We start from the raw sequence: 22,043 nt of genomic DNA, 5'->3' as shown, positions 1-22,043 counted from the left end.
GTGTGTTTGGGTCTTCTGCGTGTGTCCCTGTGTGTGTAAGCATGCATGTGCTCCTTGCGTATGTGCCTATATGTGCACTGTGGTGTCTGTGTGTGTGCCTGTGTGTGTGTGTGTGCACATGTGTGCCTGCGTGGGCACGAGGGAGCCACTCACGGAGCCTGAAGCAGTGGGATCTGGGCTCCTGTGCACCCCGATGCCTTCACATCCCTGACCGGGCCTCAGTTTCTCATTTGTGATGTGGGGCAAGGGTGAGAGGCGTCTCTGTGGCCCTTTAGAGATGACCAGATGCCTTTGTCCATCCTGTGTGTTCTGACCTTCACACAAGTGAGGGGAGTGGTGGGTGCATTTCGTGGCCCCCTCAGTGCCTGGCACCTCCATTCTGGGCCCAGCACCTGGGCCTCTGCCCCTACCCCCAGCCCCCAGCGCTCCCTCCATGCCCTGACACACAGGAGACACACAACTCCCCAGGCTTCCACGTGGATTGATTTGGCGGCCCTGGGAGTAGACCTGTCCATACATCAGGTGCGTGTGGAAACATGGCCCCAATAACTCCAGCCCGCATGCCTCTGCCTGAAAAATTCTCGCACGATGGGAATTATTTTGCTATTTTGGGATATAGATCCTCGCAGGAGCTGAGATGCTGTTTCCATCATGGGTGCCACGATCATGAAAAGCAGAATCAGTGACGGGGTGCGAGGCAGAGGGGGTCCCCGGCTGTGTCTGGTGCCCGAGTCAGCCCCCCAGGCTTCCAGAAAGGTCTGGGTTCCAAGGGCACCAGCCTGCGCCTCCTGGCCTCTCTGGAGCCACCAGAGGTGAGGTCAGCGAGGATGTCCAGCCACAGGGACCAGGAGCTCAGGTGACTCCGGGGGCGGAGGGGACAGGAGACCTGCCCAAGGCCACATGGCAGCTGGGCACAGGCAGGGTCCTGCCCAATCCCTTGAGTTTCTGCCCCACAAATAGACCAGCTGGAGGGAGATAGTGTCCCCCGCTCATGCAGACCTGGATAGACCCCGAACACTTGTTTGCAGAGTGCCCGCCCTTGGCCCCACCCCTGCTGACCATGGGGGTGGGGGGCAGCCCCTTCGGCTTCAGCTCAGCAGCACAGGAAGTCCTGGGTCTGAGTCCTGACTCTGATTTCAAATTGAGCTTGATGTTTCAAACTTAGGAAGGTCGTTTCTCTGACTTCAGACTCCTTATTTGTACAGCGAGCCAATAATTCCTTCCCCCAAAGGTTCTCAGTAGCTGGCATTTTGATGTCTTAGGCTGGTACCTGGTAAATGCAGCACGTTTGGCTCTTTGGGTCTGTACTGGCTGCATTGGGCTGGACCACTCGGTGAGTGCCCTATCAGTGGGCTGCAGGCGTAGGGAGCCCACTGCTCAGGCGTGGGGGGCTGGGTGAAAAGGCTCTGAGGTCTCTCCAAATGGAGCTGAGACAGAGCAGCAGGGACACCCGGGATCCGAATCCCCCACCCTGCCTGGAACTGCAGACGTCCTTCTAGAGCTGCGCCCCCATGCTGCAGCCAGGAGGCCCGTTCTCTCCCTGCCCCTTCCCCAGGGGAGGGGCTGAGGCTCCCAGCGGCCACAGAGGCTGTGCATTGCGATGCCAGGAACCCGAATTCCATTACGTACCAGGTGTTATGTATGTGGCATCCTGAGGGTGCATTGATCTCTCAGGGTGACAGATCGGGTATGAATCAGGTAATAGACCAGCTTGTAAGTGAAATATATTGGATTGTGCAGGTGGCCTGGCTGAGTATTGGCTTGAAGGGAATAGGGCAGATTTATGAGCCTGGGAGTGTGGCCGGGGCATCAGCCCTTCCCCTGCACAGGCACAGCGGCTGGCTTCACACCTGCTCCCGCCCGGGGAGCCAGGAAATAGGCAGCTGATCTAGGGGAGGAGGCGGGAGCAGCATGGAGATGGGTCCGCCTTCGGGATGGCTCAGGAAGGGGGCGCAGAGCAGGGCAGGGAGGCTGTGGGCCCTTGAGATAGCCCTGGGGGCAGCAGAGGATCACAGGTCTGGAGTCCTGCGCAGTGAGGCATTGCTGGGACCTGATCATGGCTGTGGTCCCTTTCATGGGGGATTCATACCCGGGGGCCTGTCATTGACTACCTGGGTCCTCTCCGATGACGCTCACATCCTGGAGTCAGGATGCAGCGAGGCAGGCTCAGAGATGGCCGGGAACCTCAGCCATGCAGCCGACGGGAGGCCAGGATTGCAAAGCCAGGCAGACTGACTCTGTGCCCTTCACTTCCCCACTCAGCTCTTCTGAAGCTGGATAAGCAGGAGTGAGGTCCCGTGGAGGGGCCCTTCCCTGCCACACTCTGGCCGCGCATGCCAGGCCCCAGCCCTCAGCCTGTGCAACCTCAGCCTCTGCACACAGACCACAGACCAGGACAGGGACCCTGCTCAGCGGTGGGAGCAGTGCTCTGATCTGTAGGGCAGAGGGCGGAGGCAGAGGCTGGAGGGCTTTCTGGTCAAAGCGGGGGGCCTGGGCGTGGGAGGGCAGAGAGGGCCGGGCTGGGGACCCCGTCGTCCGTAGTACTTGGCTGCTCAGGTGCAGCCTCGCCAGGGGAGTGGAACGCCCTGAGGACAAGGGGGCCCTTCTATCCACATGCAGAGCCCAGCCGGGGCCCAGCGTGTGAGAAGCTGAGACGGCAGCGTGGGTGGATGCAGTGACGTCAGGGAGCACCCACAGTCCTGGGGCCTGGACACGCCTGAGATGAGATTTCAGGCTCAGGACTCAGCCTCTGGCCACTGTCCCAGTTCAGTATGTGGCCTCGGTCAGAGCTCAGCCTGTGGCCACAGCAGGGCTCCGTTTGGGGCCAGAATCGTGGCTTAGACTTTGTCGAGGATGAGGCTTGGAGTGTGACCTGCATTAGGACCCAGCTGGTGGCTGTGATCGGGGCTCAGTGTGTGGCCCAGATCAGGGCTGGGGTGCAGCGTGTAGAGGAAGGAGGTGGCTGGGCCATTGGAGAATGGACCTCTCCTACTCTGGGTCCCTTTGCTCCAGGACTTCAGCCAGGATCTGACTAAGGCCATCAAGGGACACACAGAAGCTTCTGGATCCACCCAGGCCCCTCTGCGGCGGGAAGCCCCCGGGTCGCCTCTCCCTGCTGTGGGTCTCTGTCACTGCCAGTCCTCACGAGCATTTCTAATGAGCTTCCAGGGAGAGGGTGGGGGGCAGAGGGGGGCCAATTTATCTCTATTTATGCCTCTCCCTTAGCTACACCAGCTTCTCAGTAATCTTTATGGGGTTCAATTATTGTATCTTCAATTGATATGAGTGATTTCAATGGTTCTTAATGTTCCGTATTAAATCTCCAGTGTAAAATATCTTTAATGTTCAGCATAAAATACCTAGTCACTAGTGGCAATTCAGCCACGAGGCCTCGCCGGGAGCTGGGGGCCCAGTTCTGGGTGGCAGGTGAGGCGTCTTCACCCCTGGGCCCACAAATCAGCGGGGGTGGCAGCCCCTCCCCCACCGGGCAGCTGGATCACCTCATGGTGAGAGCTTAGGCTGTATGGGAAATGGAGCTGGGGCTTGAGGCTGGATGCGATCCGACCTGTCCGTTTCCTGGTAAACAACTAACCACCAACCCGTGACTTCCACCAACGGAAACTCGTGTCTCACAGCTCCAGAGTTGGAAATCCAGAAGGACAGTTAGGGGCTCCATCAGAGGCCTCAGGGGAGGCTGGTCCTGGCCTCTCAGGCTCCCGAGACCGGCTTCCCCGAAGCCTGCCTCTCGGCCCAGCCCCTCCTCGCACCGGTCTCCCACCTCCCTCCTTTTTCTTTTTTGAGATTGGCGCTCGCTTTGTCGCCCACGCTGGAATGCAGGGCTGGAGTGCGGTGGTGCCGCCACGGCTCACTGCAGCCTCCGCCTTCTGGGCGCCGGCGATCCTCTGCCTCCGCCTCCCGAGTAGCTGAGACTACAGGTGTGTGCCACTAAGCCCGGCTACATTTTAATTTTTTTTGTAGCGACGAGGTCTTGCTATTTTGTCCAGGCTGGTTTTGGCTTCAGGTGACCCTCTCACCTTGGCCTCCCAAAGGCTGGGATTATAGGCGTACACCTGGCCACCTGTCTCCCTCTTAGAGGGACCTTGGAGGTGACATTAGGATCCACCCAGGATCCTCCCACATCTGACCTCTCACATCCTCACATCCCTGTTGCTGTGTGGGGAGCATATCCCCAGGGCAGGGTCCACAGTTACTGTTACTGTGTAAACACGCGCGCACGCCCTCGCATGCCCGTGATGGCCCTGAGGCTGCCCTCATAGCTGTGAGGGGGGCCGGCACCCACCCTGCTTCTCGCGTTTGCTCACTGCCATCCTGCCCGGCGAGAGCAGCCGATGCCCTCCCGGGCTGTGCTCACTGCCGTCCCCCCCGGCGAGAGCAGCCGATGCCCTCCCGGGCTGTGCCCGGCTCGTGTGAACACGCTTTGCTCTGCTGCAGGTCATGAGCGTCTCAAGGGACGTTTCTGCTGAGCCGCGTCCCCTCCTCAGGGTCGTTCAGTCACGCCACAAACGCCTGTGCAGACGGAGAGAAACAGAGGTGGGTCAGACTCCAGGAGCGCTCAGCGGTGGGGCGGGCGGGCAAACACGTCACCATTCGGCAAACGAGGGCTGCGAGGTGCCTTCCGGGAAGTCGGGGCTGTGGATGGGAGGGAAGACGGCGGCGGGGTGGTCTGGAAGTGGCCAGGAGGAGCGGCCTCGGCGGGTCTCCAGCTCCTGCCTCTATCTCGTGCCGTGGGCTGGAGGCCCCACTCGGCAGGATGGGTCATGCTGAGGCTGGCTGTGCAGTCCAGAGGGCTCTGGACGGGCAGGAGGGAGGTGACACGGATCAGGATGGGACAGTCACGGGTGACGTGGAGTCGGGAGAACAGGCCTCACGAGATGTCTCCAGTGGTCTCAGGCTGGAGCGCTGTGGGAGGTGGGTGGGGTTGGGGATGCCCTCTTGACCTCCGACGAAGGGGCTGGGGACCCTGCCAGTCGCAGTGTGAGGGTCTGGACCCCACATCACGACAGCAGTGCACACCCCACAATACACAAGGTGGTGTTATCAGGAGAGCTTGGCAGCCCTCAGGGGACTGTTTCCCTGGGGTTTTACCCCGTGAGTGCTGGAGCTCTTCAAATGCTTTGCCCGGAGCCACAGGCCCAGCGGGATGAGAAACACTGTGGGGTGAGTTGGGCTGTGGGCTCAGGCCACTGCCAGAAGTAAGAGCAGTGAGCAGAGGGTGGAGGACCCTGTGGCAGCGTGAGCAGCCAGGAGGGTCGTGGCGGCACCGCACGTGACGCCAGGCTCCTGCTTCCCTGTTCCTCTGCTGTCCTCAGCACACAGCTTCCATCTGTGGCCAAGGTGGCTGCTCTCGCTCCTGCCATCACATCTATCCTCCAGCCAGCAGAGAGGGGAGAACAGACCCGGGTGGCCCGCTCCTTCCTGTTAGCAACTTAGCCCGGAGGCTTCACGTGTCCCATCCCTCCGCCCCACTGGCCATAACTTGGAAAATATAGTCTTTAGCCAGGCAGCCAGAAACGCTCCCGAACTGGGTCAGGCTTTGCTGCTCTCAGCTGTTGTTAGTGGAGGAGGCATCCAGGACGGGCTTAGAGGGCAGGCTTTGAGGGCGCAGGTGGGAAGTGGTTCTAGAATGTTCTCTGTCAGAGTGTCTGGCAGAGTGCACCCCACTCTCCCCATCGGGCCTTTCCAAGGGACTTGCAGAGAGAGTCCTGGGGTGTCTGGGAGTTTCCGTGTAAGGGAGGGACACCTTCGGAGTCTCGAAGTCTATGGAGGGAGCAGTCTCAGCCACGTTTCAGAGACAACCCTCCCTCCGTTCACCCCAGCCGCACAGCTGGAACTCGAGCCCACGCCTGCTGCCTGGTCACGGAGGAGAGGAGAGCCACTCACTGCATCAAGATAGAATCCTCACGTCTCCTCCTCCAGGAAGCTTTCCCTGGTTGTACTCATTCTCTGCCACTTCTCCCGGCCCCCACGTGCAGGGATGGTGTTGCCTCCCCGTGAGCAGCTGCCCGGGCCGTTCTAGGGGCGGCTCCTCCCCGGGTTCAGTGTGGCTTGTCCTGTGCGGCCTGCGGGATGAGCCGCACTGTCTCCTCGTGAAATTGATGCTTCCCGTCACTCCTCTGTCTTCTTGGAACAACTTCAGGGTTTATTGAATCTGGAAAGAAAGAAGAGCAAAAAAAAGGGAGCCGCGCACGTCGCACAAATCAGTGGTTCTGACAGTTTTATTCAATAATGGGGTGGTTCAATCGTGTTGTGAAACAAGGCTCCAGGGAGGAGGCAAGAGGCAGGATCCGGGCTGGGATTTCTGGAAGAAGTCCGGCCTCCTCCAGAATTGGTCATGGAGCCTCCTTCGTGCTGTGGAAGACGTGGGTTCAGACCCAGGCTTTTCGGCAGCAGCAGTGGGGTGACCAGGAGCAATTGCTCAGCCCCGGCCTTGCCCCCCCATTCCCCTGCTTGCTTCCCAGAGGGTCGGGGCTGGCGTTCCAGGCCTGTTTGCTGCAGGGGTGTCCCTGAGAAGAGCCGGGGAGCCATGAGAATTCCCTCTTCACCTCTTCAGAGCCTTTCCTGGGAGAAAGAGAGAAGGCTGAGGCCTTGGCAGAGCTGGTGTGGGGTCTGGGCTCTCGGGTAGGAGCATGGAGGTAGGGGAGGTGCCACATTTATTTGACTTTACCTGCTGGGAGCTGGGTGGCTTGTGCCAGGAGGCCCTGTTAAGCCCCGCAGCCCCTGCACTGCCCTCCCCCACTGGCTCAAGCTCCTGGGTGGGAAAACACACAGCAGGTGGATGACACGGGGCCGTGTGGGTGGCTATTGCCACTGGAGTTGCTGGCCAGGGTCCCGTCCCAGCTGCTGTTTGCCTGCGGCCGTGGGACCCACGTGTCTGGCTGTCCTTGCCCCGCAGCGACGCAGACCAGGCGTGCAGGAGGGGGTGAGGGAGCACAGCAGCGGGCGGCCCCTCGGTGTTGGCTCTGAGTGCTGTGGGGCTTTCTCGCAGGCCCCAGTGTTGGGCTGGGAGGACCCTTTGGGTCGTGAGCCCAGGGGAGCCCTCCTGGCCTCCATCTCACCTGACACCCAGGAAAAATCAGGCTCAGAGACTCACACCTTCCTGGGCTGAGTCCATGGTACCTGGTTGTGTGTACCTGGTGCCTGGCATGGAGCCCGGCCATGTTCTTGGGAAACCCCATCAAGTTCTGCCTACCTGTCAGTGGTGGGACCTCAGGGTGGGGCACAAGGCTTTCTCTGAGCCCCGACTTGCTCATCTGTCGCTAGGGCTCCAGAGCCCCAACTTGTGCAGTTACCACCACGGCTCCTGAGGCTCAGCATGTGAGGGGCCTTCCCCAGGCCAGGCTCAGGGTGACTGTGGGAGGTGGGGAGCACTGGGTGAAGTTTACTTTCCTGAATCGGCAAACCGCCACTGGCTTCTTGCTGTTATCTGCATCCTGCCTGACTCACTGTGAGCCGCGGGTGGTTCTGTGCAGGTCCCCGCCCTGGCTCACTGTGAGCCACGGCAGGCAGCCTCAGGCAGTTCTGTGCTGGTCTCAGGCTCGGGACAAGGCTCTGGCCTGGGTCTGGGGTCGGCACTGTGTGCAATCATGGGTTAGCAATGCTGGCTGTCAGAGCTTGGTTTGTTCATCTGTAAAACACAGACAGTCCCACCTCCCTGGCTTCCCAAGGATGAGAAGGGCACGAGCATGGAAAGTTCTAGATTGTTAGAGACAGAATACTTGTTCTTAGGTACTGCAAGGAAAAATTAGCATTCAGACAAAAAGTTTTCTCAGCAAGGCAATTTTACTTTCTGCAGAAAGGATACTACTCATCAGCCATCTTGCCACGAGAGTATAATGAACAAAGGAAAGGCAGCATCCTTATTCCTTATGCGTTGGGTCCTTCTGCTGTGTCGTCTCCGGAGGTTCGAGCTGGACTTCAGAATCTAAACTAAACCTGATTGGATAACAACCAAATCCAAATCAGGAAGGGAGAGGAAGCTGCTTGTGAAAGGTCTTAGAAAAGTAGTAACATAAATATCTTGGTTAAAGCACAAGGACATAGAAGGTACTTATTCCTTTTTACCTAACAGCTACACAGGATAGGGCTTAACAAAGAGTTACTAGCAAAAAGCAAGAAGGAAGGCTTTGAAGAAAGTTCGCCTTTAAAAGAAACGATTATTTCTAACATTTATTATTATGTAAGAAGAAGGGAAACTTTGAAGAGGAACTTCTTACTTTCTACAGGGATCAAATAGTTCAGCCCACGGGGAGTCAGCATTAATGGCAAATGTTTGTACGTGGGGCCTGATTTTCATATTGATTCTCACCCGAAACCAGTGAGGCAGAATAGCCCAGTTAATGACTCAGAGAGGTGAGGACACTTGCCCAGGGCCACACAGCTCAGTTGAGCCAGAGTCTGGGCCAAGGTGTTGCCTGAGCCCTCACCTGGCTGTGCCACCGTGATAATCTGCAGTGCCCTGTGTCTCCTATGGGACCCCACTGTCCCCACCCTTTGTCCCCAGGGCTCTGAGATGCACAGAAGGGACTTTTTCTGTGGGACCATTGTTTGTGTACTGCCTGACGGCTCCATCCAGCGTGGCCCTGCAGCTCCCAATGCTGGGGTCCTCTGGCAGGAGAGGCAGAGACAGACCCATGGGGTGCCCCAGCTTCAGCAACATTCCAGAGTAAGTCATTCATAAACCAGAAATAACTGATCTCTTACAGGTTGGCAAGACCCGCAGCAGGATACGATGACACAGTGTTTTCGCTTCGTGACCCTTGCCTCTCTAGGGAGCTGACAGTGCCGGGCTCTGGTTTGTCCAACTGGTGAGTGCTGGGGTCCCAGGAGGGTGGGCACCTTCCACAGGGAGCCCTGAGTCCACAGGAGGCCAGGACTTCCCTGCGCTTGTCCCCGCACAGTGGTCCCCGTAGCAGGGGCTGGGGTCACAGATGTCAGCGCGCCTGTGGCATCGGCAAGTCTCCACTTCATCACAGCCACGAGTCATAACGATAATGGTCAATAACAAGTGAATTCCCCATTCCTGGATGCAGGAGCAGCTGCTCACAGCAAGGCTCTGTGCACGGGGTGACTGGCCCACTGGATCGCTGGGCTGGCTCCTCCAGAGGCCCCTCTCTCTGCCTGTAGATGCCGCCTCCTCCCCGTGTCCTCCCGTGGGCCTCCCTCTGGTGTCTGCGTCCTCGTGTCTTCTGCTTATAAGGACACGGGGCGTACTGGACCAGCGTCCACACGGAGGAGCTCATTGTACCCCAGGCACCTCTTTCAAGGAGCCGTCCCAAACACAGGCACGTAGTGAGGTCCCTCAGCTTAGGCTTCCACATGGGAACTCTGTGCGATTCGGTTCAGTGAATGACGCGGCTGCGGCCCCTTCCACTCTGTGAGGCCTCGGGATCTGCCCCTCCCATCGCTGACCTTGCCTCCTGCCCGAATCGTTCCCCTTCCTTCTGCGCTGCTCCCCCTCCCAGCTGCTCCTCTGCGGCTCCTTCACAGACCAGGCCCTGCCCTACTGTCTGCTCAGTGCCCCCCAGATCGCCATCAGGGCTCTCTGTGCCCTCCCTCTGCCCCCTGCCTGCCCTGTTCTCCTCCCTGACAAAGCATGGACTTTCAGTTGGTTGTCCCCTCCTGCCCCAGGGCGGAGGCTCAGCTGGCCTGGCTCGTCCCTGCCGGCTGGCTGGGGTGTGGCTGGGACGGCCCCTCCAGAGGGCATTCGTCTGGAGGAGCTCTGGGCCTGGCATCTGGCCTTCAGCATCCGGAGCTCCCGATAAACTTCCCGGTCTCCCTGGGGTTTCCAAGCTCCGTGGACCCTTCAGGCAAGATGCACTCGGACAGATAGAGAAGTCCCAGCCAGGCACGCCCTGGGACCTCTTCCCGGGACTCCCACAGGCCTCCTGCAGCTGCTGGCCACGGAGGGACCCTGGTCCACGCTGCGTGGGCAGTACAGCGTGGCGCTCGGCAGGCGGGGCCTGGAACCTGCCGGGTCTTCTCCTCCAGCCTCGGTCCCTGTCCACGGAATGGAAAATAACCAGGCCTTCCCGGGATGGGGGCGGTGATGGCTGCGTGGCTGTGCACCAGGAGCTCCCGGGCTACGCTGTTCAGTGCCGACCAGTCCTCACGACGTGGGTGTCACTTGCTTTACAGGGGGCTCAGAGGCCACACTGAGGGGCGGTTGTGCCAGCAGCTCTGGGAAGAGGTCCCGCCCAGGCAGGCGTCTGGCCCCCCGTCCTCCCAGGCCCTCGCCCTGCCTGGTATGGGCTGACTCTCTCTGGGGCTGCTACTCAGGGCTGGTCCTGACCCACGAGCGGCAGCCGTGTCTTCCTCAGTCTCTCCGGCTCTGCCGCCCTGGCCTTTCCACCTGCGGTCCTGGCTGGCTGCCTGCTCTCCGAGGCCCTCATCTTGGGGTTGGCCTTGGACCCCGAGTGGGTCAGCAGCCTGGGTTAGGAGCCCTTCCATCGCCCTCCAGAGGCTCCCGGAGCACCCCTGCGTGCTGGGGCTCTCAGGGGCAATGGGGGTGCAGAGGGCAGGTAGTGGGGGGCGGGACTCAGGCGCAGCTTGACCTTGAGAGGGGCATGGGGGAGCTCTGGATGTCGGGTGTCTTTGCGCTGAGGAGTGGCACTCCTGGAGGGTCACTGCTGGTTCCAGAGCACGGAGGTGTGACTCCTGGAGGGGGTCAGAGCTGATGGGACGGTGCAGGGTGAGGCGGAGGCTCTTGGGTGCCTTAAAGGCTTCAGGATGAATCACATGAAATCGCCAGCACTTCCAGTTTTGACCCACAGATCCAGCCTCTAGCGTGTCACCACCAGGCTCGGCTAGGGCTGCATCCTGTGGTGCCCGGGAGCGTGGCGTTTCCACCCCTTGGAGGCCGTGTCGGCTGGGCAGGGCGAGGATGAACCAGAGGAGCAGAGGCAGATCGGGGCCCGGCCTGAGCCCCCAAAGCCCTGGCAGGTGGGACAGGGTCAGCGTAGCTCTGCGGAGCAGGCGGCCTGGGATGGAGCCCCAGCCCTGCCCTCATTAGCGGGGCGCCCTCATGGGAGCAGCCTTGCCCCTGGTCCCTCATCTTTTGTGGGCGCAGAAGAGTCGCATCTGCCTCCTGAGCTCCGGTGGAGGAACCGAGCTGTTTCGTGAGGGCGCTGGCAGGGCCTGGCGTGTGTGAGCCCAGCAGATGTCTTCACTGCAGGCAGGGCACGGGGCCACGGGAACGTGGTGACCCCATGCTTCTGAGTTGGGATCAGACGAAAACGTTAGGGGAATAATGCGGAGCTGGACCTCAGCGCAGGGCTGGGGTGGGGGTGAGGGAGCCCTGGGGGGTGGCTTCCAGGTGGGTAGGCCACAGGGACACCTGACCAGGCGCCAAGGCCCCTGCCTCTGGGGACAGCTGCGGAGAGGGTGGGCCCCGGCGTCGAGGGCACAGAAAGCTGCCATCCATCTACCTCAGCCCTGCTTCTGAGGGGCCCCCTCTCCATCCCACACTGGCCAGGGCACCAGCAAGGAGGGGCACCCCGGGGAAGAGGGGGGCTCTGACCCCCGACGGGCAGGCATGCCCCACATGAAGAAGACGGCTGTGCAGCGGAGACCTGAAGCAGACGCAGAAGAAGCCCTCGGAGAAAAGCAGCGCCCTCCCACGCGGCTCCTGCCCCGCAGGCCTGCTTTCTCTAAATAGACCAAACATGGTAATTTTCTGTACAAATCAAGCCACGCATTATACATTTTTATGTTCCTAGGCGAACACAGTGACTTTGGAGCTATCGGAGGCGCCGCAAGAAAGCAATTCTGTGTACTCCTGCCGCTCGTCCTCCCGCCACGGCCCTGGCTGGACCCGGCCCACGCCCGGACACACGGCAGTGGCCCGGTCACCCTTGGAACGGCGAGCCCGGCCCTCCGCTGCTGACCTCCTCTGACCTCCCGAGGCCCCTCCGACGTGTACACTGCTGAGTCCTTGGTGGGGCACTCGGAGGTTGCGGAGACTGTCACCGTCCGCACCCCAGTGGCAGGCCCTCTGCGCGAGCGGACGGATTCCCTTCTTTCCTTGACTGTGTCATGCCCCTTGGTTTCTTCTCAAAGCACCCTTCACCTACCCTCTGAATCCCGCGGTGAACTCCTACACGTTCTTGAAAACCCATCCTGAAGGTCCCCGCCTTTGTTTAATTCGCCATCAGTGAGCTGACAAAGTGTTACTATGGCGCACACTTCACGTAAGTCCTCTCTCAGAGCCAAAAGGGCAGGAGCTCAGAGCTGGGAGGAGGGGCCGAGGGAGTGGGGAGGAGCGGGGGCGTTCCATCTGCAGGTCGGGGCGAGCGGAGCAGAGGGAGGGGCTGCGCCTCCGTGTGGGAGGTGTCCTGGTTTGGGGCTGGACTGTCCTGGCATGGCTGGAGCCTGGCACAGTCAGCAGAGAAGAGACCACAGAGGGCCCAAAGGCCCTGCATTCTGTTACCACTTAGCGGGTCCTGACTGTGGCCCCAAAGTGCTTGCGGCCTGGAGACCCTCACAAGCCCAATGCTGCCCTGCTGCCCTGCCCCCGAAGGCCCTCGGTGGGTCCTGGGCTCAAGACATTGCTGAGGAGGGGACCTGCGCCGACACCAGGAGGCTGGTGCGTGACCAGGGCCAATGCCCTCCTTATCTGGCAGCGCCGCGGGGAGATCATGTGACTTCTGTTCACATCCTGGCAGCCCTGGCTGGCTGTGTGACCTCAGGGGGCAGATGGCCTCTCAGAGCCCGAGGCCATCAAGTGGCCAGGATGGTGGTGGTGCGTGCAGGGTAGTGGGGCGGCTGACCCGTGCAGAGGATCCAGGCTGGCCGGAGGTGGGCCGCAATCCAGACGAGTGTTTCTTGGTTTCTACAAGGGAAGAGCTGAGCCGGTGTGGCCCGTGTGATGCGTGAGTCTGGGGCATCCTGTCTTCCCTCTGACCTGAGTGGAGGGGGTCGTCTTGCTATCGACGGGCATTTTGACAGCAGGCAGTGTCTGGAGCTGGAGGCCAGGCGGGTCTGAAGTTGGCATGGAGTCAGATTGGGCCCCCAAGGCCTGGGTGGGGTGGACGGTGGGTCAGGAGGCCTCTGGCATCTGCTGCTCTGGGCTGTCCTGCTGACCAAGGCGCCTCCCCAGCATGCCCCTGACCTGGGCAGAGTGCATGGCAGTGAGGGCTGGCTCAGGGTGGGAGGGAAAGACGGGGTGCCCAGCTCTGCTTGTGCTTAGCCTAGCGGCTCCCACAGACTGGCTCAGTTTTACACCAGTGAGTCCCAGTGCCTCACTCCTCCCTCCCTGCTCCTCCCTCCTCACTCCTCCCTGCCTGTTCCTCCCTCCTCCCCCTCCTCCCTCCTCCGGCTCCTCCCTCCCTGCTCCTCCCTCCTCCCTGCTCCTCCCTCCTCCCAGCTCCTCCCTCCCTGCTCCTCCCTCCTCCCTGCTCCTCCCTCCTCCCTGCTCCTCCCTCCCTGTTCCCCCCTCCCTGTTCCCCCCTCCCTGCCCCTCCCTCCTCCCAGCTCCTCCCTCCCTACCCCTCCCTCCTCCCTGCCCCTCCCTCCTCCCTTCTCCTCCCTCCCTGCCCCTCCCTCCTCCCTGCCCCTCCCTCCTCCCTGCCCCTCCCTCCCTGTCCCCCCTCCTCCCTACTTCCTCCCTCTCTCTCCCTCCTTCCCTCCCTCCTTCCCTCCCTCCTTCCCTCCCTTCTGCTCTCCGTCTTCTTTTCATGGCTTTGGCAGTCAGCTCCATCCCTGGACTGCGTCCTCACTGTGAAACCAATGGTGCGGTGCTGAGGCTGCCGTCGTGGGGACCCCCGGTGGTTTGCCCCTGAGTGTGTTCCCTGTAGACCCTGCTCAGGGAGTGGGCCCAGCATGAGCCGGGAATGGGGAAGGGCTCTCTCCTGACCTGGAGCTGGAGGGCAGGGGGCTTCTGGACCCAGGTTGGGAGCTGGGACCACCCTGGGAAGGCGGCTCGTGGGAAGAGACAGCGGTGGCCACGGTCCCAACCTTCAGCCTGTAGGTTCCCCGCAGACTGTAGCCCCTCCACCCGAGGAAAGTGGCTCTAGAATGGGGGTCTGGGGTCCCTTACACAAAGACAAGTTTGTGGAAGTCACAGAGGGATGTTCTAGCTAGTGGCATGTTCAGAGTATGGATGTTTGAACTGGAAGGACGTGGGTTTGAATCCTGGCTCTGCCATGGAAGAGCTGTCTGAGCTTGTTCAGTTCTCACTCAGCCTCTGTGAGAGCTGAATCCGCACCCTTTCTATGTACACAGAGGCTTTATCCTACAAAACAGTCCTTTGAAGGACTCCTATTCACCCTTCAAACCCTGCTGCAGCGCCACCTCGTCCAGGAACCTGCTGAGAGGACTGACTCCCTGCATGTGCCCCTGTGACCTTGCACATGGCTGCTGTCACTCCTTGGCCTTTCTCTCCCACCCAGCTTCAACACCCTGAAGTGAGGCTGTGACTTACTCATCCCTACATTCTCCCAGGCCCAGTGCTCACCTTTTAACACATGTGCTGAGCGCGGCTGGGCTGCAGGCGTCACGGGACCCCCCGACTTTCCAGCGCTGTGCCCTGCCCTCTCCAGGACTCACACAGGCCCTCCAGAGCCCCACCTTCCCTGCCTCCAGCGTGACAGAGTCTGGACGGGCCTGGGCACTCAGCAGCTGCTCAGGAAAGACCCTGTCTTCAGATCCCAGCCCAGCTGGTCTTCCGCTTAATCGCCTGACAGGCGTGACTCCTGAAAGACACAGAAGGGAAGAAAGCAGGAGGCTGGGCCAGCGAAGGCCTGACGTGAATGAGACAGAGTGTTCGTCCCAGACAGAGAGAGAGAGACAGAGCTAGGGAGAGACAGAGACTGGGAGAGACAGAGACTGGGTGAGACAGAGATAGAGACAGAAACATAGAGAGACAGGGAGAGACAGAGCCAGGGAGAGACAGAGCCAGGGAGAGACAGAGACAGGGAAAGACAGAGACAGAGAGAGACAGAGACAGACACAGAGAGAGACAGAGACTGGGAGAGACAGAGATAGAGAGGGACAGAGACAGAGAGAGAGAGACAGACACAGAGAGAGAGATGGAGCTAGGGAGAGACAGAGCCAGGGAGAGACAGAGACAGAGTGGCAGAGACAGACAGAGCCAGAGCTGGGGAGAGCAGAGCAGGTGACCTTGTGAACCATGTAGGCGCCAGGTTTTGGGCGTGGTTTCCAGGCACTGCTCTCTTGACTGTTATTGAACCCCAGGAGGTGGGCACTGCAGTCACTTTCTCTAGGTGTGAGGTGGAGATGCGGCGACTGGCCCCAGCTCAGGAGGAGCGTGTATGGGGTCTGCATGGCCTCACAGCCCGTGTGTGGAAGCCCTTGCTGTTCCCTTTGATAATGCATGTGTGTGCACATGTGTCTGTGTATGCACGCACTGCCTGTGTGCACAGGTGTATACACATGTGGGGCATGCATCTGTCTGCCTGTGTTCACTGATGTGTGTGTGCATGTTTGTCACGCCTTTGTGCACATGTGAATGAGCATATACACTGGTGTGTGTGCATGAGTGTGTGTGCATGAGATTGTGTGTGAAGATGTGCATGCATGAGCATGTGCATGTGTGTGAATGTGTGTAGGTATGCATGTGTGTTCATGTGTGTTCACGTGTGTGCATGTGTATGCACACGTGTGGGTGTGCAGGTGTGTGAGTGGTGTGCATGCATGAGCATGTGTGTGTGTAGGTATGCATGCATGAGTGTGCATGTGTAGGCATGCATGTGTGTTCATGTGTGAGTGTAGGTATGCATGCATGTGTGTGCATGTGTATGCACACGTGTGTGGGAGTGCAGGTGTGCGTGTGGTGTGCATGCATGAGCATGCGTGTGTGTAGGTATGCATGCATGAGTGTGCATGTGTGTGTGTGCCTGTGTATGCACGTTTGTGTGGGTGTGCATGTGTGTGCAAGTGTGTAGGTGTGCATACATGTGTGTGTGTGCATGTGTACTGAGTTCACGTGTGCATGAGTGTGTGCATGTGCATATGTGTGAGAGCATGTGGCCCCGCAGGCGTGTGTGTGTGCATGTGTGTACATGTGGGGGCACCTGCACGGGTGTGAATGTGTGTGCGCACCCGCCTTGTGGATAGGCCGCATCAGGAGCAGGAAGTCAGCACTCAGTGGCACTGGCCAAGGAGACAGGACGGAGAGAGGCGACAGGACCCGCAGGGTTCAGCCGGTGCCCGAGGCTTCGTGGCCCTGCCCTGGTTGCCTGATGAGCCCATCCGTTTCCCTTTGGGCCTCGCCTGGGTTGGTTTGAGTTTCTGTCCAGGGGACCTGTCTGGGACGAGGCTGTGTTTTCCCTGCTTGGGCATTTCTCAGGGTCACCTGTGTCTGTGAAGGAGGCTGGGATATGAGACCTCTGGCTCGACGGACATTGCTCAGAGGAAACTGTTCTATAGAAAGAAGAGAGAATGGAAATCAACAGGACAGTTAGCCGTTCTGTCACCGCACATGCAGGCCTTGACAATCCAGCTCCTGCTGGCGTGGCTGCCTCCCCACGGAGCCTGGGCATCCCCGCAGCCGGTCTGCCTGGTGCCTCCTGGCCCGTGTCCATGGGGAGCCGGCCCTCTTCCTGGAGCAGGTTCCGACTCACACGAATCTGCCCAAACCCTGATCATCCTTCAGAGTCAGCCGAAGCACCTGCAGCCCAGGCAGCGGCGAAACGCCCCCACTGGAGACAGCCACTTCCTGCTCTTGGCTCCTGACAAAGCTTCCCCTTCCTCTGCTCTCGCACAGCGGAACTTCATGTGAACTTAAAGCATCCCTTCCAGATAAAGAGGCTGGATCCTCAGGTGGGTGCCCCAGCTTCTCAGCAGGGCTTAGAACTCAAGGTCACTGCAGGTCTCTGGGTGGAGGGGCAAGCTCTTAGGTGTCCCCACCTCACCCCTCCCCCAGCCTCCAATCCATAGGGGAATTCCAGCTTGACTTGTTCTGGTTCCGGGACCACGGGGCGCCTCATTTGCTGGTGGGCAGCGTCAAATATGGAGGGGCTGCTCTCCCTTGAGTCCGTCGGGTGCCTGACCTCTCTTGAAGCAGGTGGAATTTGACAAGACTCCATATTTTCGGTTGGGACTTAGGAAGGGCTTCGATCTCCAGCTGGGATCCAAAGAGCAACCGCATGGCCTGAACTGGAGACCCAGGGACTGAGGACGCGTGGCCTTTCACCCTCTTGGCGTGTCTCCCTCACGGGCCCTCATGGGGGAGGCCTGGGGTCTGGGCATTCCCGGGTCCTTTACCGCCCACTGGCTAAGAGCGGCCAGTCCTGCCATGTTTCCCAGCAGTAAATAGGCATCAAATAGTTATTGAATGAATGATTGAAGAAATGATTGTTTCAGTGAATTTATCCACTGCAGAATGACTTTGATGAATGAGTGAGCAGGTGACTGGGAAACCATGTGCAGGTTCCTGCCATGTGGGCGTGTGCTGTGTGCAGACAAGTCCCTACAGGAGTGTTCTGTGCAGGCATGTGCCATGTACATGTGCCACACACAGATATATGCCATGTAGGCATGTGCCATGCAGGCATATGTGCCATGCAGGCATATGTGCCATGTGCAGGCGTGTGCCATGTACAGGCATGTGCGGTGCAGGTGTGTGCTGTGTGCACACAAGTCCATGTGGGAGTGTCCTGTGCAGGCGTGTGCTGTATAGCAGTGTGTGCTGCAGGATGCTCCAGCCTGCCTTGTTCCCACCCAGCCGGGTCCTGTCCTGGGCCTCTGGCTGAGCTCTGGGTCTCACCTTCTGTCTAGAGATGCTTCCTTAGAGAAGCCAGATGCCGCTGCCCTGGGGGTCTAGCTGTCTTTCTGAGCATGAAGCCTGGATACTTCTGGCTCCTGGGTCTCCATCCCAAGCTTGGTATTGTTCCCCGTAAATGGTATTATTGACCTGCTAAGAGCTTTTCCTCCGGCAGGCCCCCGAGGAGGCCCTGGTAAACAAGCTGCCCCACCTCCCAGCAGAGCTCGGACCCGCAGCCACGTGGGGAGATGCAGTGGCCTCTCGGTGGAAGGCACAGCTGGGACGTCAGGCAGGCAGGGCTGGGAGGAGGCCCCAACACTCTGGGACCCAGGCATGCTCACCTGGCCTGCACAGCCCGGCATGGTGGGAGCCCAGGTGTGGGCATGTCTGCCAGCCCAACCTCCTGTCCAGTTCTAATCCCTCGAATCACGGCAGGACATTGAAACCTCCTAATAATGGGGACGAGCTCTCAGAACCTCCCAGGCAGGCAGCCTGCGGTGCCCATCCCTGCCCATAAGGACGATGCCCTCCTGGGGACTGCAAGGACTGCGTGTCCCAGGCGACCCTCCCCCACAAGCAGTCCTTATGGGACCACAGCTCTCTTTCCAGGCGGCCCCTCAACTGAACCCTAATCCTGTGCTGTTTGCTCTGCCGAGTGCCACAGTGTGCCAGGGCTGAGGTGCCTCAACCCCCAGAGGAGCAGGTTGTGCCACCCTGTGCAGTCCAGGGCCCCCCTGGGAAACTAGGCCTGCCCAGACCTGCTGCATCTCAGCCCACACTGTTGGCCATGAGGTGCCCAGGACCCAGGGGCACCTTAAAGCCTGAGGGGCCCCTTGCTCATTACATCCGGGTTTGCAACTGTCTGGGAAGCAGATGGTCAAAATTTCAGGGTGCCGGGAGCCCCAGAAGCTGATGATGGTGATGATGGTGACAGGGATGGTGATGGAATGATGGTGATGAGATGGTATTGATAGTGGTGATGTTATGATGGTGGTGATGACATTATGGTGGTAACCATGGTAGTGATAATGATGATGGTGCTGGTAGGAATGGTGGTGTTGATGGTGATAATGGTGAGGGTGGTGATGATGGCGGTAGTGATGGTGATGTTGATGGTGGTGATGGTGATGGTGATGTTGATAATGGTGATGGTGATGGTAATGATGACAATGGTGAAAGATGATGGTGATGTGGTGATGGTGATAGTGATGATGATGGTGATGGTGATGGTGGTAATGATGGTGATGGTGGTGGTGATGATGATGGTAATGGTAATGATTATGATGATGATGGTGATGGTGGGATGGTGATGGTGATGATGGTGATGATGGTGGTGATGGTGATGGTTGTGATGGTGATGGCGGTGATGATGATAGTGATGGTGATGGTGATGATGGTGATGGTGATGGTGATAATGGTGGTGATGATGGTAATGGTGATGATGGTGATGGTGATGGTGGTGATGATAGTGATGGTGATGGGGTGATGATAATGGTGTTGGTGGTGATGATGGTGATGATAGTGATGGTGATGGTGGTGATAATGATGGTGATGGTGGTGATGATGGTGATGGTGGTGATGATAGTGATGGTGGTGATGACGATGGTGATGATAGTGATGGTGATGGTGATTAAGGATGGTGATGGTGATAGTGATGTTGATGGTGGTGGTGATGGTGGTGATAGTGATGGTGATGGTGATGGTGGTGATGATGGTGATGGTGATGGTGGTGGTGATGATGATGGTGGTGGTGGTGGTGGTGATGATGGTGATAATGGTGATGTGATGATGGTGATGGTGATGATGGTGAAGATCATGCTGGTGATGATGGTGATGGTGGTGGTGGTGATAGTGGGGATAATGGTGAATGCAGTAGTAATGATGGCAATAGTAGAAGTTATTTATTGACCTTAAATAAATGGCAGTTCTGTGCCAAATACTTTGCTATGTATCAACTCATGTAATCCCCACAATGAGATAGATGCTAATATCTACTCTTTTTACAGATAAAGAGACTGAGACCCAAAGAGGGGCAGTCACTTGGCCAAGGCCATGTGGCTGTTAGAGTTGTAGTCCGAATTTGAAGCCAGGGAGACTGATCGTGGAACACCTGCTTTCAGTGGAAGCTTCTGACAAAATACAGCAGACTGCGATGCCACCCGGCTGTTGCCCCAGAGATGCCACTTCCCCCAGCTTGTCTGAGCTGACCTGATCGTTACTGCAAATGGCTGGATTCATCTTTGTCAAGTTTGCACTTTCCCCCAAGTTTGAATTAACCTCGACGTTAATTTGCTGATGAAGCGCCTGCGGAAGGTCATATAGCGTGAGCACCTGTGATTTCCAAGGAAATTATTGTAATGTGCTAAATGGGAGATTTAAAGGTTACTTGTTCCCCTGCAATCTATGAACTGTTATGTGAAAAAGTCATAACTGAAATAATTGAAGTGTCAGAAAGAAAAAAAAAGGATAAGAAATCGAATCAACAATTCCTATCCCTTACCTATCAGCCTGATTTTATTTGGTATTTCAGCACTGCACCAATCCTGGAATATTGCGGTGGGCAGAGAGAGAGAGGCGAGGAGGGAGAGAGCCATAGATGCTGCAGCTGAGAGCCTGGCTACCGGGGCCTGGCCTCTCGTTTTGTGCAGACAGTGGGCCCCTCATCCCTGCAGGTATCCCTGCATCCCACGGGTGGTCTCCTGGATGAGGTGCTGCTCTTGGTGACCCAGGAGGTGCCCAAGGTGCTCTCTAGCTTTGAGCTTTTAGGGTTTTGGAGTGTTAGGGTTGGGTCCGGAGAAACACAGTGGCTTCTCCATGGCCACACAACGTCAGGATGGGGTCCAAGCCTTGGCAAGTCCAGTCCTGGCTCATTCTGGTTGAGCTCAGGGAAGAGCTGCTGGGGAGAAGTGTGGAGGGTGGGCGGGGGTCAGGCAGGTGGGGAGCAGGAGAGGTGGAGACCAGCCTGGGCTGAGTGCGGATGGGGAGGAGGCACGTGTGCTCAGGAGCTCTGAGGAGCGAGCGCTGCAGTTCACAGGAATGAATAATACATTGAAGGAACATTAAATGGCATCAAAGCCAGAAATGATATCTGGCCCAGAGCCCAGAATCTATAAACAGCTTGGCTTGGTCTTGGGGCCAGGTTTCCAGAGAATCCAGGTCTGTGCAGAGCACATCTGGCCTGAGGCTTTGGCCTCCCGGAGGCCAGCATTACAGGTGAGTAGAGGCAGGCAGCCAGCCATGGGGCGTGACACCAGCCGATGCTGGCAGCCCCCCTGAATGCTCAAAGCTCTTTCCTGCCAGGGCCCGACACCTCACCAAGCCTGGAATTGGGGGCAGGGCTGGGGATGGCGGGGGATTTGGCATGGCCCCACGCAGCTGCCTCCTAACCTCGGCGTTCAGAGGCGGCCAAGGGTCTTGTAAATGGGCAGCTTCTCACTCAGCAGGGCAGCGGGCCTCGGACGCTGCAATCTAATGCCTGCCTGGGCGGTGCTGGCTCTGCTGGTCCTCAGCCCGAACTGAGGGGTGAGTCAGGTGAAGGCCCCACCGAGTTACACATTTTTTTCTGGCTTCTTTGCCACTTTAGACAGGGGAGCTTGTAGCTTCTAAAGCCATTGCTGCCAAGCCGCTAAGATGTACAGTCTGGAGGTTCTGGGTGCCTGAGACAGGATTGTCTTGGAGGGAGCATGACAGGAGAGTGGAGGCTGGGGCAGCAGAGTCCGGGTTTGGATCTCGGCTGTCTCTTTCTTGCTGTGTCCGGGTCTGGATTCTGGGAATCTCTTTCTTGCTGTGTGTCCCGGGGCAAGTTAATGAACCTGGCTGAACCATCCTTCTCTGCCCTGCATGGCGTGTGTAATACTGATGTGTAGTATTACCTAGTACTACAGTATAGTGATACCTGAGGAGAGGCACAGTGATACCCAAGCCACAGGTGGGCAGGAGGAGACTAGGGAACGTGTGACAGACCGTCCTTGGGGTGACCAACTTCGAGGCGGGGAGATGAGAGCTTATTCTTAGGGCTGCCTGAGGAGGGCTCCCGGGGGGCAGGGCTCTGCTCCGAGGCTCTGAAGGGACCGGCCCTGGTGCCTGGACAGGCTCTGGGAGGGAGGCAGGCTGCCCCACTCAGTCGTCGGCCCCCTGTTGGCACAGCAGGCAGGGGTCACTGGGGGGCTCTCAGCTGGGAGCTGCCCGAGGCGGGCTCAGGAGGAAGCCCAGAGAAGGGGCCGGTGGCAAGTCCACGCAAGGATTCCAGCGGCAGGAATGGAAGCCCCTTCTGCCCTCCCTCCTGGCCCCTTCTCCTTCCCCC

At 58.7% G+C, this 22,043-nt stretch overlaps 1 long non-coding RNA gene across 1 annotated transcript; it reads left to right on the top strand.

The window, feature by feature from the left end:
• Window positions 1–12,611: 12,611 nt before the first annotated feature.
• Window positions 12,612–20,199, top strand: LOC120362290 (uncharacterized). Its single transcript, XR_005578245.2, has 3 exons — window positions 12,612–12,887; window positions 16,631–16,797; window positions 19,747–20,199. It is a non-coding gene; the product is annotated as an uncharacterized LOC120362290 (long non-coding RNA).
• Window positions 20,200–22,043: the final 1,844 nt, after the last annotated feature.

Source organism: Saimiri boliviensis, chromosome 15 (assembly GCF_048565385.1).
Source record: "Saimiri boliviensis isolate mSaiBol1 chromosome 15, mSaiBol1.pri, whole genome shotgun sequence".
NCBI classification, from domain to species: domain Eukaryota; kingdom Metazoa; phylum Chordata; class Mammalia; order Primates; family Cebidae; genus Saimiri; species Saimiri boliviensis.
This window is presented reverse-complemented; position numbering and strand designations above follow the sequence as displayed.